Genomic DNA, 16,760 nt, shown 5'->3' with positions numbered 1-16,760 from the left:
TTAAGATCCAAGTTAGGTAAGATAGAGACCAGTCGTCAGGCAGCCCCCAAATGGGTTAGAATATTGAAGATTAGGTCTACTCTACTCTTTTTGATTTGAGGGAGGAAATTGGAGGCTGGGATGCCATCACCTCTAGACCAATACTTACTGTGCCAGAGAGTGAGTGGGACAAAGATTAGGAAAAAAGCCAGGAAATTTTCTTCTGGTTTGAAAGTAGTTTTTTTTTTGTTTTGTTTTATTTTTTCTGGATTGTGTATTTTCTTAGTTCCCACAGAACTTTGATTTTCAGAGCCCTTGTGAGGTTATTTCAACCAGTTTCTAGGTATTTTTAAAATAAATTTTTAATTTTTTTTTATTGTTTCTATGAGCAAACAAGGGCTTGAGTTTTCCTAGTACACCATTTTACCTATGCCATTTTCCCAAAGGACTTTTAAAACTTTGTTTTGGCAGGTTGTTTGATCTTACTTTCAAAGTGTCATAATTTGGGGGATTCTTTATTGTATTCATGTGTGTTAAAAAAAAAAATCTCCTCTGAGTAGCTAAAACCACATTATCTCTAATCAGTATGATTTGTGGAATTTATTCATCTTATGATTTTCTGGTAAATCTTTGAGTTTTACTAAGCACATTCGAACCTTAATATTCCTCAATAGTTTTGAGAGATATCATATGCAGATTATTAGAGACATTTCTTTATATTAGAGACGTATCTTTTCCAATAATCTGTCCTGCAAATTGCAGTCATCTCAGCATCCGTGAACTCTTCTTTGTCTCCTTGGCTTGGGGAAACCACCATGGTTTCTCCCTCCCTGCACTAGAGTTCAGATAACACATACAAATAGAAATTCAGGGTTGACCTTGATTTTTTTTTTCTTTCTTTCATTGTTTACATTCCTTAACGATTAGCTTTTATCCACTCTCAGAAAATATATGTTTTACATATAATTTCCTCTTTTATAGTTATATACAATAGGCAAATTTAGTACGACTTACTGGGTCATGGAGTGGAAGAAGTCTACCAATGGTTTTTACTATTGTGAGCACATATTAAACCTTATTCATAATTAAAGCAGTGCAAATTAAAATGTACTTTGTTCTTTTTTTACATTTATAGTTATAAAATTGGGACCTCTATGTACAAGGTAGCAGTGGAGCTAGTTTGACAATCTTCCCAATCTGCAATACCGAGAAGAGACTTGCATATAGTAAGTGCTCAATACGTGTTTGTCAAAAATCCCCTAAGTAATCTGTGTAGAAAATAATCCAGAAGATATAGGTTTTGAGCCTACATGCAAATGTTGAGCCATCTCACCTTGGCAGTCAGTTTGCTTCTATTTCTAACTCCATTGCTGCAGCTTCTAGATTGTGATTTGTTCTTTGCTCGGTTGGTCATCCTTTAAGGCCTTTACTCCTGAATTGCCTTGGGCAGTCTAGAAAAATTACGGCTTTCACTGCTATAGCTAATATATCCAAGAAAGAGATATAATTACTTCCTGCAGAGACTGGACTGTATGTATAAAATATAAGAAAAGCTGGAGTGCATCTGGGGTTCGCTATCACCATTATCTTCGGGTAATGTAATGTTCATTAAATGCTTAAGATGTGTGTGTCATCATTTTCATCACTATTGGAGATGTCAGAGCCCTAAGAAGATGCAGCCAGTGGTCTTGTGAGAAATATGGTGGTTGTATTTTTAAATCATTTGCATATAGTAAATTATATTTAGATATGTAGTCCTGGCATTAGATTCCCATAGGCCTTTTACCCTTTCTACAACCAAAATACCTAGAAAGGTCTTGTCACATTTCTAAGGAGGTCTGACCTCAGCTCTTGAAGATTACTCTGCCTTTTCATTGGTTGCTTACTTTTTGGAGATGGTAGCTGCGGGGAGTAGTTGTAATTAAGTAAATGAAATCTGGAGTTAGAGATTTCAAAATTTAGTTCAGTCACATTCCAATTCTGTGAACTTCAGAAACTTTAAAATTCTTTCTGGGACTATTTCTTCATTGGTAAAATGAGGTTAATAATTTCTTCTTTATAGAGCTGCAATAAAGATTAAATGGAATAACTTATATAAAGGTCTTAGCACAAAGTTTGGGATGGTATTATGAACCAAATACATTGGAATTTTTATTAATATTAGTAGTGAAGATATATTGCTAAACTCCAAATAATAGTACACCAAATATTTTAGTCATAATTGCTGCTTTTTTTTTATTCTGTCCTTCACATTATAACCTGTAAGATTGTTTTTAGTTTCAGTGTCACTTTTTCAAGGCAGCAAATATTCAGCTATTCTGTATCCAGAGGACTTCATTTGGCACTGAAAAACTTCCACAGTGACAGCAGGAGTCAGAGATGTCTTTGAAGTTAGAGCCAGACCATGGCCCCATTACCATTTCCTCTCTTTTCTTTTCTCTAGCATTTTCTACTCCTACAGCACAGGTACACTGGCAAAATACATGCTCATCCTAAGTCTTAGTTTAAGTTTTCAGAGTGGGACTGCCAGAAAACAGTTCTGACTAGTTTGTCACTGTCCATCCACATAGGAAGCCATTTCAGTGATAAACCCATCTGGGTCTTTGCTGTGCAGACAGATGGCAATTGATTGTTCCTACTAAAAATTACAGTCAGAATTGTTCTCTAAAGATACTGCTGTCGAGCATATGGCCACAGCCTAAACACTTAAGATTATAAGTTATCCACAGGCTTCAAGGATACCAGTGAAGGGTTACTAGAAGTAGCCTGAGTCTACTTTCCAAGTGTATGTTGATGACAGTGGTAAACCTGGCAGAGGACAGACAATTCCTCTCACTTTTGGATTCATTCCTTATGCTCTCATGAGGGTAATTCAGAGTTGGTTGGAAATTGAAATGTTTGCCCTTCAGCTTCTCTAATAGGTTGTGGAAATTATAGGTTCTTTTTCCATCCCAAGGAAATGTTTTCCTTAATTATAAAAGCAATACATAATAACCATAGAAAATTTGTAAATTTAACACTTGAAAGAAAAAGAAAAATCCACCTTCCCCCCTACACACATACACACATAATCCTGTCATCCAAAGACAGTCACAATTTGAACTGGGACTTTTTCCTTCTAGGCTTTAAATTTTATTTTCTATAACAAGGCGTTTTTGGCAGACACATTTGGTTGCCCACCCAATGACTATTAGCTTTCCCTTCTTGCTATCAGAACCCCCAAATTATTTGAGGGACAATATGCCTGGTCTTAGGTGGTGAATCATAATTATCATATATTTAAACCATTTCAACAATTCTGTTTAACTTTGCCAATGATTGAACTAAGGGTGAGTATGTGTCCCAGGACAAGGAGATGCATGAGAATGTCTACTAGGTGGGGACTGGGGAAAGATTTCTATATCTGATTAAAAATAAATTCAAATAAAGGGAGTTTTGAATGTTGACATTTAAAGATATTTTGTCTGAAGGATTAGCAGCCATTTGCAGCCCTGAAGCTACATTCCTCGAGATGCAAGTCAATTCCCTGAGGATAATGGAGTGGGAGGTTGAAAGGAGCCTTTGATGATTCTGTGAAGCTGGCTAGCCCACCCAGCTTCTTGTTAATAAAGAATAAATGTTGAAATGGTGCAAACTAGTTAGTTTTTGTTGCTGTTCTTGTTACCTGCTGTTGAACAACACATACTCTCTGATGCAGAGTTCTTTTGAAAAACCATGCTGAACAAAGCATTAGCCATGAGGCTGCAGAAGACTCTTGTTAATGAAAGTAGGAGAACAGTTAGAATCTTCCAGATCAAATAGGTGGCTTGATTCGTGCTTTGTGCCCTTTAGACATTACATTTTAATTAAATGTTACTTTAGTGAAGGAAAATGCAATCAAGCTGAGGATATTCTTTCCTTACGTGCATATATCTTTTTGGCATACAGATTCTTCATGAATTATTTGCATTACTGGCCTGTTTAGAATTTATTTTGCAAAGTGTTTGATGATTGGTAAGTGTGGTGGTAGAAATTATGCTGGCCACATTCCACATTGGAGTCCATGAACTGCCATTTGTCTGCTCTTGGAAATGATAGCATGCAGTTCATTCGCTTTTGAACAGGTGTTGTAACATCATGTAGAAATTGTTATTTTGGATACTGGTCAGATCTTATCTGATTCTACAGGGCATGGGTAAAGTAAGATAGAAGAGAAAAATAATGAGATGAGCCTTTTCTCTGTAGAAAAATGAAAGAATGAAATATGTTTTACTGAGATGAGAATGTGATAAACTACAACATTCTTAACAGCTTTGTGCTGGGGCTGACCCTAGCCCCAGAATAATATGGATAGCTGTCATTTATTGAGCCCCAGAATATGTCTATCATTTTATATTTATTTTTCAATTTAATACTTACAGGTAAAGGTCTCTAATTAGTTTGTAAGAGACTATTGGGCTTTCCACTAAAGCATGAGAAGGGCCCTCAAATGAAATCTGCTCTAGTTAATATTACTTTCCCATTGTTCTCCCGTATTTCCTTAGAAATTTGTAAGAGCCACCTGGTTTCTCTTGATTGGCCATGTGACTGAGTAATTTCTATTTATCTGATATATTGATGCTGAGAAGAGTTAGAGATCAATGTGAAAAAAATGAAACTTAACTTGTACTATCAATTTCCAAGTAGATTATATATCTGAATGTGAAGAAAACATGAGAGAACATTTTCATGGATTTGGGTATTGAAAAGTTTTAAAAGAGAAAACAAAATGCACTAAATATAAAGGAAATGATTATTAAATTAGACTACACTAATATTAAGAACTTCTGTTTCTCAAAAATAGCATCAAGAGAGTATGGTGGGCACTCTAATGTATCATTAAGATTCCGCTTTAATGAAGAATTTCTTGCTTCACCTGCTGATTTGTTGGTAGCCAGCAGCTGTCAGGTTCTTCAGGTGTTGTCTCAGCTACAGAGATTTTCCCTGCCCAAGACCATGCCTCTTTCTGGAATGGCACATAGCTAGTGGGTGATACAGGAATATAAAGGTCTGGCTATCTCCACTCAACTTGAGACAACTCTGAAAGGCCATTCTCACTCCAAAACTTCCTGGAGGCTCAGCTGAGGCTGTAATTGGTCCTGCTTCACAGAACCAACAGTGGAGATTGACTTCTCCACTCAGTCCTGTGTCTGGCTTTTCCCTTCCATAGTTATTGAGCCATAGGAGAACTCCTTAATAAATTATTATATGCTGAACTTTGTCTGAGTCTGCCTTCTGGGTAAACCAACCTGTTACAGAGAATAAAAAGAGAAGCCACAGATCCCGAGAAAATAATTGTAGTTAATATAGCTGAAAAGAAATCATAAGCAAAATTTATAAAAACAAATAAATTAAAAGTCATTAAGAAAAGAACCCAGTATAAAAATGGGTAAGAGATTTGAACAGTGAGTTCACAAAACAGGATATCTAAAATTACCAATAAATCTGAGAAAAACTGTTCAACCTTATTAGCAATGAGAAAAATACAAATTAAATACAATGAGATATCACTACACACTCACCAGATGGTTAACATTGAAAATACTGTCAATAGGAAGTACTGGTGAGGATATGGTAATAGGTACTCTTAAATAATGCTATTGCTAGAGTTGGTATAACCACTTTCAAAAGTGGAACAACAGCTTGGGATTATTGAATAAGGCTTATATTTCTTCATTATGACCAGCAATCCCACTCGTAGATATACACTGAGAAGAAATTTGTATATGCTTAAAAGTCAAGATGATGGTTACATCTTTGTAGTATAGTGATGAGGAAGAGGCACAATGTGGTGAATCGGGGTGCTGACAAGGTTATGTGGTAATTCATTGAAGTATACATTTATAATGTTTTCTGCAGTTTGCTGTGCATTAAATTCAACATACACAAAAAGAAATCTAAAAAAAAGAGTTCTAATAAGATTTTAGTATTGGAATCATAAGAAATTTTCCTTCCCACTATAGCAAGAGTAAATCAGAGAAACAATGAGAACTATGGGGGCACGGGCAGAATATCTACAGTGTTGTCAGTGTTGGAGGGGAAGAAAAAACAGCTTAGAACATGTGATGATGGTATCAAAGCGAGATCTTTACTTCCCAGAGTTACATCAAGGTCATGCCATATCATTAAATTAATGAGAGCAGGTTTCAGAGTCTTAGATTATATGGTAGCAGAAAAAGGACTTGTTCTGTCACTCTGTTTCCATGAATTATTTAACCTCTGAATCTTTATATCTTTGTTGTTAAAATGTTAATAAGACCCACCTTATGGTGTTATTATAAATACTAAATAAAATAAAGTACATAAAGTATCTGCACATCATACATACTCAATTAAAAGAGTTTCTTAGCCACCACACCCTTTTCATGATCTTATTGCATTGTTGGCTTATTGTAGAGGGCACTGGGATTGATAGTCAATTTTTAATCCACTCTCCCCTTGCCATGCAGGAACAATGTTGCTTTTAGACATATGTTCTAGTTCGATAGCTGTATTGGAACACACCTGAAGCATCTCCCTCTACTTCTGAACTTATGGTTATATTAATTAATAAAATTTCATATTTCTTAAAGCATAGATGAGTGAGGTTTCTATTATAGTCAAACCTTTCTAACTGATGTGCTTATTTTGATTTATGATAAAAATTGTTAGATCTTTATATGAAATCAACTATGATTTGGGACTTAAGTATAATTACCCTGGGAATTATGTTTCTTAAATATCTTTTAATTTTAGCCATACCATTCTGTTGGGAGTTTCTTTTTTTTTCTAGAACTCATATTAGCAATACTTCTTCATGAAGTTCCAGAAAACAAAAAAGCAACCCTGCATGTGGCACTGAACTTCCCAACACAAAATTATTAGGTTCCCGTTCCCTTCTTCCCTTCTTCCTTTGTAGCAACGTATCACTCTATGTCTCCTTGTATTTCTGTCTCTGAGTCTCTCAGTTATCTTTGCCTCTCTTGTCTCTTTGTCTCTCTTTGTCTCTTCATCTCTGTCTCTCTACCTCTCTTTGTCTATCTATGTATTGTTTTTCTTAGTCTCTTTTTCCCTGTTTTTTTTTTTTTTTTTTTTTTTTTTTTTTTTTTTTTTTTTGTCGTCTTCATGTCAGGGAGACTACTCTTCTTGCCCAAAACGACTGATAATTGTTTGGAATGGTGAGTGACTGATATCTGTTTCTGATATTCTCTTTTTTAATCTAAAGGCTTATAGTAAGGATTATATAGAATAACATATAAAGTGTCAGGTGTATGGCAGGTACTCAGTTAAAAGGAGTCAGCGATGATTGCTCTTCTGTCTTCAATAATTTTCTTCCTCTAGATGGCCAAAAGAATGTGCCATGTGTTTCTCTGCACTTTGATGAATTTTCCATTCTGAAGTGTGTGGGTTATATGAGTGTACTTGATGTTTCATTTCTCAGTTATTGCAAACTCTTTAGAGAGCTTGGCTATAATATTCTAAGGTACTTTTTATTTCCACTGATTAACATATTTTTCTCTTTTCTCATGATGTTAAGTCTGGAGAAGACCCGTGGAGTAGATAGAATGTGTCTTTGGAGCAAAATACTCATTTCTTTCCTCTGTCCAAGTGGTTTGTGGAATGTTGACACGAACATATTATTTCTGTTTTTCTGTTATTTATCTTGTCTTCAAAATTCTCTCTCCACCATGTGCTTTTCATATTCAGGTCCTAGATTTTGTTTTTTGTTTTTCTTTAAATTGTCATCTTGATTTAGAAACTTCCTTTTTAACCTATTTTAAAATGTTTCTTTTAGATACTATATACCCTCTCCTACTGAATTCTAGTCATGAGTTTCATCCAGTCGTATTTTGGGAATACTTATAATATTTTTAGTCATATGTTAAAATATCAAATATATTTGATATATGTGGTTTATTACTCTATGCAGTGATATTAGGACGATTCATTTGTTGTGTGTGTGTGTGTGTGTGTGTGTGTGTGTGTGTGTATCCCACCATATGCTAGTGTTAGATGTTAGGGTCTCAGAGGTGAATAAGATAAATCTAGCCTTCTGTACTAGGTTGAATAGTGTCCCCACAAAGTTCACGTTTACCTGGAACCTGTAATGTGGACTTATTTAGAAACAATGTCTTTGCAGATGTAATCGATTAATCAGTTAAAATGAGATCATACTAGATTAGAGTAGACCCTAAATCCAATATGATGAGTATCCTTAAAAGAACAGGGAAATATGAACAGATAAGAGGGAGAATGCTGAGTGAGGATGGACATAGGAGAAGGCCATGTGAAGTTGGGACCAGAAGTTAGAGTTATGTGTCTATGAGCCAAGGGATGCCAAGAATTGTCTTCAACCACAAGAATCTAGGAGGGAATCATGGAACAGATGCTCCCTCAGAGCCTATGGTAGGAACCAACCATGAATGACTTCAGACTTCTAGCCTCCAGAACTGTGAGTACATTCCTATTATTTTAAAGCTACCCAATTTGTGGTTATTTGTTATAGCAACCCTAAGAAATTAATTGCATTTAGTGTTCTTCTTAAACTTATTTCTTGCTAATTTAATTTCCTTTTTTGTATTTTTGGAGAGAAGGTCTTTTCACTATTTTTCTTTCCATAGTATCTATATCTATAGTATTATCTAGGTACTTGTCTTCATCTCTCTAGACAATTTATCTTAAGTCTTCAGGATCATGATAGAAATTTATTTCTTCATGTTTTGTATGGGACATGCTCCTTGCCTACCCGTAGCCTTCGATTATGGAATCATAAATCACAGTCTGGAAACTTGTTCTTTGATACCATCTATTTAATTAACAACAACTATTTCCGTATCCTTTGTTCTTGACCTAAACTATGACCTTCAACAGGAAGAAAAAACACACTCTATGCTTCCATTTCTTCAGTTATGTACTCATTGCATGTGTTCTTTTGGCAAATGTTATCCCACTTAGTATTTAATTCAGTTTGTCTTGTATCTTCTATATTATTTTTGTTTTTCTGAAGAAAATGCATGTATACTGACCGTGGAGAATATTGTTTTCTAAATCTCTTTCTTCTTTTCCCCTTCTCAGAATGTTTAGTTGTGAGATGAACACAAAGTCAGCATTTAATACTAACTGGCTGACTAATTTGCTTTGACATTTGCCTTTTCCCATGGAAGTTTTTGGGAGTAGGTAGATATGCATTAGTTAGAAGCCTCTCTGAAAAGTTCTGATTAGTTCCTAGTGAACTTATGAGGATATAAGTTAATTCTCAAAATTTGTCAATAAGGGATTTTGGAAACTTCTCTCAGGAGGATCCAGGCTATGACTGTTTCTACCATTGAGATCCAGGTCACTGGGGACTCAGGGACCTCTGAGACCCCCATAAGGTCAATATTGATGCAAGCTATTCACATGGGAGAAGCTCTGTGAAGGCCTGATTCTTTTTTAAAAAAACTTTTTTAAAATTAAAACATTTTATTTCTAATTTTTAGGTGAGGATACCCTTGGTTGACCTCACTGATTGCATGGACCTTATCAGCTGACAATCCCTTATATTTTAGGCCCATAGCACCTGGTCTTCCTAAGTGGTCTCCCATCCAAGTACTAATCAGGTCTGACCCTGCTTAGCTTCCAAGATCAGATGGGATCAGGCTTGTTCATGGTAGCATGGCTGTAGATGAAGTCCTGATTCTTGTGGTGAGTTATACAGATATGTTTTGCTTGAATTGAATGTCTATATGCATCTGTAAGGCTCTTGTCAGTAAGTACAGTTCTTCATTTAGAATTAAGAATTACTCATTTCAGAGTGGCTCTAACTGATACTGACCCTTTATATCAAAAGATTTTATTATTAGGTGTTCAGATACTAGAGTTTAAAAAATTAAGATTCTTTGTGTTAAGCTCTGGGAAATTTTGTAAATTGCTATGAAGATATATTTCTTTTTCTCAGAGAAAATTCCCAATGAAAATATAATCTTTGAGGCATAGATTGCGTAGTTGAAATGTTCAATGTCTGAAAAATTAGGTCCAAATTTTAGTAAGCGTATTACTTCAATCTTACCAAAATTATAACTTTTAAGCATTAAAAAAAAAGCCAAATACAGCATGATAGAATAGCACAAAGATATTATATATTATAGAGTGCTTGCTTTTTAAACATACATTTTGGCTGAGAGCTATTTCCAGGTAATAAGAGAAAACAGTCAGAACACATACTACTAAATTGAAAAGAATTATTGATCACAGGCACCCATATATTTGTATGCTGTAATTTCTTAGCTATGACTTAGATTGTGTTGTGGGAGTTTCTCTAGTGGTAAAGAACGCCAAAATACAAATTTCTGTCATGTGCTCTGTGTGTTCCCTAGAAGGTGGGACCATCTTCCATGTACGCCCATTCACCAGCAGTCATCCATCCATATTTGGAGTTCTATAGTGCTGTCTTCTTATAATACCATTAATATAATATAAACATCTACTCCAGAGTGTGGTTTTATTAGCAGTTTGGAGGAAGTCTTACTGAAATTAATCCAATAAAGGCATGCTCTCCTCCAGTCCCACATTCTCTGATTCCATTGGACTTTCCAAGGGTTTAGAATTAATCCACAGCATGTATTCAGGTTGGAGATTTTCTCATCCGTCTTACATACACTGATCAATGGACTTAAGTTCAGTGGTTGTTGTAGACCATTTCTCTTGTGTCTAGGCTGAAGCCTAAGTACTCAAAGAATTCTTTTCTGCATAAGTCTCAGCAAAGATCAACTACTACAAAAAATCGTGTTAAACTTCCTTGAAAGGTTGCTTGCTAGCGCTACTTATAGTCAATGACACCCAAGTACATTTGTTGAATAATGATTATGAAACTCTGTCACCTTTCCTCCCATTCTCCCCTAAAATGCCCATAACCTATATTTGTACACTGTGCAATGCTAAAAATCATCATCTGTTTAGTTAAACATTGCTCTAGGTCAATATTTGTGGTATGTTCATTTGATTTAGTATTTTACGTTTCAGGGTGAAGGATCACCAGGATAGATAGTGTATTAGTTTTATCTGCCTTTGATTATGTTTCACCCCTGGACAACTTTAGTCAGGGATGATCTATCTATTTTAAATTGAACATTTTAGCGTGGATCCACAAAAAGGGCAATTGACTTTTTTTTGGAAATTAATTTTTAAAAAGATATCACATAATATATAGCAATATGAGTATTCTATTTTATTTTCTTAATACTGTATAAAAATGGGATAAAGTATAAGACATTAATGAGAAGTAAGGATGAACAGGTGGGTTGGGACCAGTTTAGAGAGGTCTCGGGCCTTATGTAAAAGAGTTTAGACATCATTGCATAGGTGCAGAGAAAGCGTTCAAGGTCTTTGAAGAAAGGAGTGACATAACTGGATCTGTGCTTTGAGAAGATCAATCATTCATCCAAGTGCAGGCCAGACTGGAGAAGGGATAGGTATGGAGGTGAGAGGCAATGAGGCCTTTCTGCTCTTTAAACTGTTCTGAGTTGCTGAGCTGAGCAAATATGATCAACAGTAACATTTTTGCAGGCTTTCCAGCTAAGGGTCCTCGTTATTATTCTAGGACTGAGAAATATCTAGTTGCCTGCAACCTAACACAAAAAGATGTTTCATAGTTTCCATTTACCCATGAAAAATCAGGGAGTTAAAGCTGATAAACTGAGAATAAGATTCTGGTGAACCAGTGAACATTATAGAGGATAGTACTGAACAGTGATGAGGCTTCTGTGGTATACATCTTACCTATTTCTATCTTTATCTCCACATCCACAGGGCTTAAATATATGTTTACTATCTAGAGCTTTACATAAGCAAAGATTCACAGAAGGGAGAATTCACAAAGGAGGAAACACCGAAGGATAAACATTAACTGGCATGTGAACACATGCAGAAAAGGATCTCCAAACTTTTGAGGGGGAAGTTCTTGTTTTCTGGGGTTCGTGAGATTATAGACGCAGGAATAGGCTGAAAAAGCAGACCTGAGTGAGTCTAATATGGCAATGTTTACTTTTACCTGAGCACCATGCCCCTAGAAAAGTTAAGGTTAAGATATTCGCCATATCCCTTTGTGTCTAGGGAAATGGCCTTTTTTCAAAGAATTTCTCCTCCTCACATGACTTAGGTAAGACTCAAAGATACCCTTCTTGTTTACCTATGACCGTGTCAGACACAGACCCACCAAATTCCCATTCTTTTTGTCTCATAAATGACTAGCTAAACTCTTTGTACCCACTGGCCATCCTGGACAAAATACCTGCTACCCTGACTTGACCAAGCTTTAGTTAAGCTTCTCTCCTTCCTCTAGACCTTTGAACTTGTACCACCATCAGCCTGAGCCAGCGTAGAAGCCCCTTCTTAATGTCCTGAGCATTAACTGACCACAGGGAAAACATTCCCTAATCAACTGTCCCATCAGTCTGCCCTTTCATCCACTTAGTCTCATCCAGTTATTCTAGCCTTATTCACTCCTCCTTATAAAATAAAAGCCCCTTTCTGCTTTTTGAAACACTTTCAAATCTCATGGTCAGCCCATTCTCTCTATTGCAAAGGTGCTCTTCAATAGTTTCCCTATTATAATAGATCTTTTTCTCTCTCTTGCAATAGTCCTTTCAAATAAAGTCTCTCTTTACCTAAGTCCAGATTTTTTTTTATTTGACAAGTAGAATATTAAGAAAGAAATTCTTGAGAGGAGACTGGAAGGGGACTACTACCAACTTTGTTCCTTCCTTCCTGAAAATTTCAATAACAACAAAAACAACAACAACAAAAACCAGAAAATAGCGCTGTTATAGCTGGGTTGGACAACCTGTTGTTATCATAGAATCAACTAACTATAAAGAATCTTAGGGATTAATCCTCAGTTTTCAAATAAGGAAGCTATGGCCCTATGTATCAGTTTTCTATTGCCATGTAGCAAACCACTCAAAACCAAGTAGCATAAAACAATAATCTTTTATTTAGCTAAAGATTCTTCTGGTTGGCAACCTAGGCTAGCCCCAGGTTTTTATCTCTGTAGACTGGTCTGAGATTACTTGTGAGTCTGTGGTCAGCTGCAAGGTCAGTGGGGACTGGCCGGTTTAGGAGGTACTCAGCTATAGCTCACTTCTGCTTCACAATGTCTCTCATCCCCCAGCAAGCAAACCTGGGCTTGTTAACTTGGCTGTGCAGGATTCTAAGAGATTGAGTGAAAGCATGCAGAGCCTGTTGTGCCCTAAATTCAGAACTGGCATCACATTGCTTCCAATGTATTCTGTTGACCAAAACAAGTCATATTTTTTCAAATATTTAAAAGGTGGAGAAATAGATTTCATGGACGGATGGGAGACACTGCAAGGAATTATGGTTATTTATTTATTTATTTATTTTTTGCAATCTACAAAATCCTATGAAGTGAAACAGTTTGCCTAAATTCAGTTCACTCAGTCAGTGGCAAAGCTGGAACTGAAAGAAGTGGTATGTTTTAGTTCAGTACATTTTGGTAGCAGCTTTGCAGTCTCCAGATGACACTATTCTGATTAGGGACTCCTGAACTAGAAGAAAGAGGAAGACGATATCTTTTTCAAAGGATTTACCATGGAAAGCACATGGGGGGAGCAAGACAGAGCTACTTTTATGATTATTCAGATTGTACCCTGCACAAGGAAGAAAGGCTGTGATGGGGAGTGGAAGCTGAAACTCTGTGCTCCTTCCATAAGCCACGTGCTCTTGCATAGGGTTTTATTATTTGGAGAAAGAATTTACTTTAATTTCTACAAGGGCATTGTTCCTCAGCAAGCCAGGGGCCCCCTGAGGGGATGCTTATTCCTAATCCTCTCAAAACTCTCTGTGAACTGGTTTTGGCTTTGAACACACAGTTCTCAGTACTGCTAAAATGCTGAATATGAAAGCAACTGTCCCAAGCCCTTCTCCCAAATTGGCCCTTCTGAGGGACAGCCCAGAGATGTTTGTATTTGGAAAACTGTTAATGAAAACTAGTATAGATACTGAGAAATAACTAAGGATAAGAAGAGGCAAATTCCATTTCGAAAGACTATAAATCAATTTTAGGAAGAGGAAAAGTCCTCTTGAGTGTTTCTGGTTCATCCCACACTTGGTTTCCTGTTCCTCTTATCATTTTCCTCAGCCCCTATACCTCTCTAGAAATAGCATTCTGTAGGTGTTGTCAACCACACTGATTGTGTGTGCTTTATCTCAGTCACCTCCCTAGCAACTCATTCCTTATGTTCCACTGATTTCTGTGGGATGTTCTACTTGAATTTCCTTTCTGCATGTGGCTTCTTACCCTATGAAATTTGATCTTTTTACTTTTAAGACTGAAGAAAATTGAAGGAAATTATTCAGTAAATGTGTCACTAGATTGAAAACAAATCCCTTCCAGCTAGAGCTGGGAGGTATCTTTATGATGATTTAGTCAAAGGAATGGCATATATATGGTTCCCTCCCTCCAACACTCTCCCCTTTCAAACTCATGGTAGTTATTGTTAACCGAAAATAGCTGTTTTCCCACTTAATCCAGGTGTATTTTTTAGATCCATATAATCGCATTGCTCTAGGAAGTCCCTGTTGATTGATTAGAGTCAGCACCTAACTTGAAATCTATTTTCCAGCCTTGATATATTTAAACTCTCTCATAGCTGAGAAAAGAGACTGAATGAATTGTCTAAGAGGTTACACCAAAGTCATGACTTGAATCCAGTTTTCTGATTACTGCTCTAGGTGCTCTTTCCACTACACTGAGATGCCAACCTTTGTGAATTTTAATTTTATTTCTGTTTTTCCTTGGCTCATCAATAAGTTTGAAATTCTTTAAGGGAAAGAACTAGGGATTATGCATTTTAGTTCCTCCTCTTGTCTCGTATATTGCAGGGGCTCAGTGCACATTTGCATGAATGCTGAATGAAGAGATGAGCTTTTACTGTGCTTCTTGGTTCTACCATTTCACTTTGCAGCATTGGCTTTGGCACCACAAAGACTCTTCACTTATGAAATTGCCAGACTTTTTATGAACACTGCATTTGCAATCGTGATTTCACCAAGTACCCCCACCCCAAACTAGGCAGGCTGTAGTAACACCTTAGTCATCACAGCAGGACCAAAAATAAAACACAATTATAAATCATGCAACACATCAGGCACACCCAATTTTCCTTTTCCCATATGGGTCTTGTGAACATACATTTAAAAAGACAAAAAAAAAAATCTTTACCCTTTTTTTTCCTTTTCTTGTGTTTAGAATCAATGATGGAATTTCTTTTTCTTATAGCAGCTGCTTACACATAGCTGTGAACCAAGAAAATCCTGGGAAATGTGATTATCTGAGATGCCAATGTGCCTCTGTGATCAAATTATTCATCTCCTCCTCTCCTGTCCTGACTTTGACATATCAACATGCTGAAAATTTCCATCTTTTAGCCCAAAGATTTTTATATTTCCAGAAGATAACTGTTAAATGATTATGATTATATGATTATAAACATTTCAGTATAAGATATTTGAACCAGCCAATTTTCTATAGAAGACTAAGCATATAGGACCTTAGGTACACAAGTTGTTCAAATTTTTCAAGAATTGTTTTTCAATAATTAGAAAGCAGGGAAGTCTAAAGTCTGGGTGTTTCCTAGGTATGGATGTTCCAAGCACCCAAGAGATAGCACATGAGCACTGGGTATCTGTAATGGGATGTTGGATGGGGGACCCCTAACACAGATACAGAAAACTATAAAAGCAAACTTTGTGTCCAGTTAAGCTCATGAATTTTATGACTAAATGGCCAATAATTATGAGTGTCATGCCATTCTTTGTTTGGATTTATCTGGTATCTTCTACCACTAACTTAGTTTGACCTCTTTGTTTCTTATCTAAAATATCACAGATACTATTAACTGCTTCCCTCTGAAACCCCAAGCTCAGTTCATTCTCCACACCAACTCCAATGTCATCTTTCTAAAACACAGATCTAATCAACATGCGCTTTGTTGTCATTCTGTTCCCTCTGCCTGGTAGGTTTCCTTCTCTTCTCTGCTTTGTCCACTCCTAGTCAGTCAGTATTCCAGATCCAATGCAAATGTTAGTTTTTCAGTGAAGAGTCCCATATCTACCACATTGTTGAATATTATCTGTGCTCCAACTGTATTTTCTGGTGGTGATTTTGTGACATCACCACTTAGCATTCTTTTCAGTGGTCTACCAATTTGTTTTTCCCTTTCCAAGTCCCAAACTTTGTTTTCCTGTTTACTTTTGGATGCTTAGCGCTTAGTACAATGCCTGGCACTTACTTAGTACAACCTTGCTAAGTGCTTTTGGAATTGAATTGAACCCAAGGGTTTTGACAATCAATGAAAGAGAGCAAACTTGAAATTAAAAAATTTAAAAAATTCGACATTTGAGGGCATTCTCAAGAACTAGAAGCAGTATTTTTCCAATGTATAACACTTTCATCTATCTTGTTTGGGCATTTAAAAATCTTTTTCTGTTAGCTAGAAGAAATTTGAATTTAAAAAGACCCTGTTTTTTTTTTTATACTAAACTTTGTCTTTCTATCTTGCTTTTTCTCTTCAGATGACTTTGGCTTACTTTCATAGAGATTGCTGCTTCCTCTCTTTCTAAATGGTTAGAGTTGATTGGCTTATTTTTCTTCTGCTCTCCCTCCACCTTCTCTCTTTCTCTTTCCCCTTCCATCAATGTTATTTGCTGTCATCAGTCATTATCCCTCCATTGCCCTTATTCTATGTGCAAGATGCTTTACAAATATCTCACACTAATCTTCACAA

At 36.2% G+C, this 16,760-nt stretch overlaps 1 long non-coding RNA gene and 1 pseudogene across 1 annotated transcript in view; one reads left to right on the top strand and one right to left on the bottom strand.

Annotated features, from left to right (window-relative positions):
- The first annotated feature begins 968 nt into the window (after positions 1-968).
- Positions 969-16,760, top strand: part of LOC107518693 — a 60,941-nt gene continuing 45,149 nt past the window's right edge. The window contains exon 1 of the long non-coding RNA XR_001598937.2: positions 969-1,205. This is a non-coding gene — a long non-coding RNA (uncharacterized LOC107518693). The remainder of the gene's footprint in view (positions 1,206-16,760) is intronic.
- On the bottom strand, positions 9,524-9,642 carry LOC118603473 (annotated as a pseudogene).

This window comes from Rousettus aegyptiacus, unplaced genomic scaffold (assembly GCF_014176215.1).
Source record: "Rousettus aegyptiacus isolate mRouAeg1 unplaced genomic scaffold, mRouAeg1.p scaffold_m13_p_5, whole genome shotgun sequence".
In the NCBI taxonomy this organism is placed as follows: Eukaryota; Metazoa; Chordata; class Mammalia; order Chiroptera; family Pteropodidae; genus Rousettus; species Rousettus aegyptiacus.
Note: the sequence above shows the minus strand (reverse complement) of the source record. Positions and strands in the feature narration are given on the sequence as shown.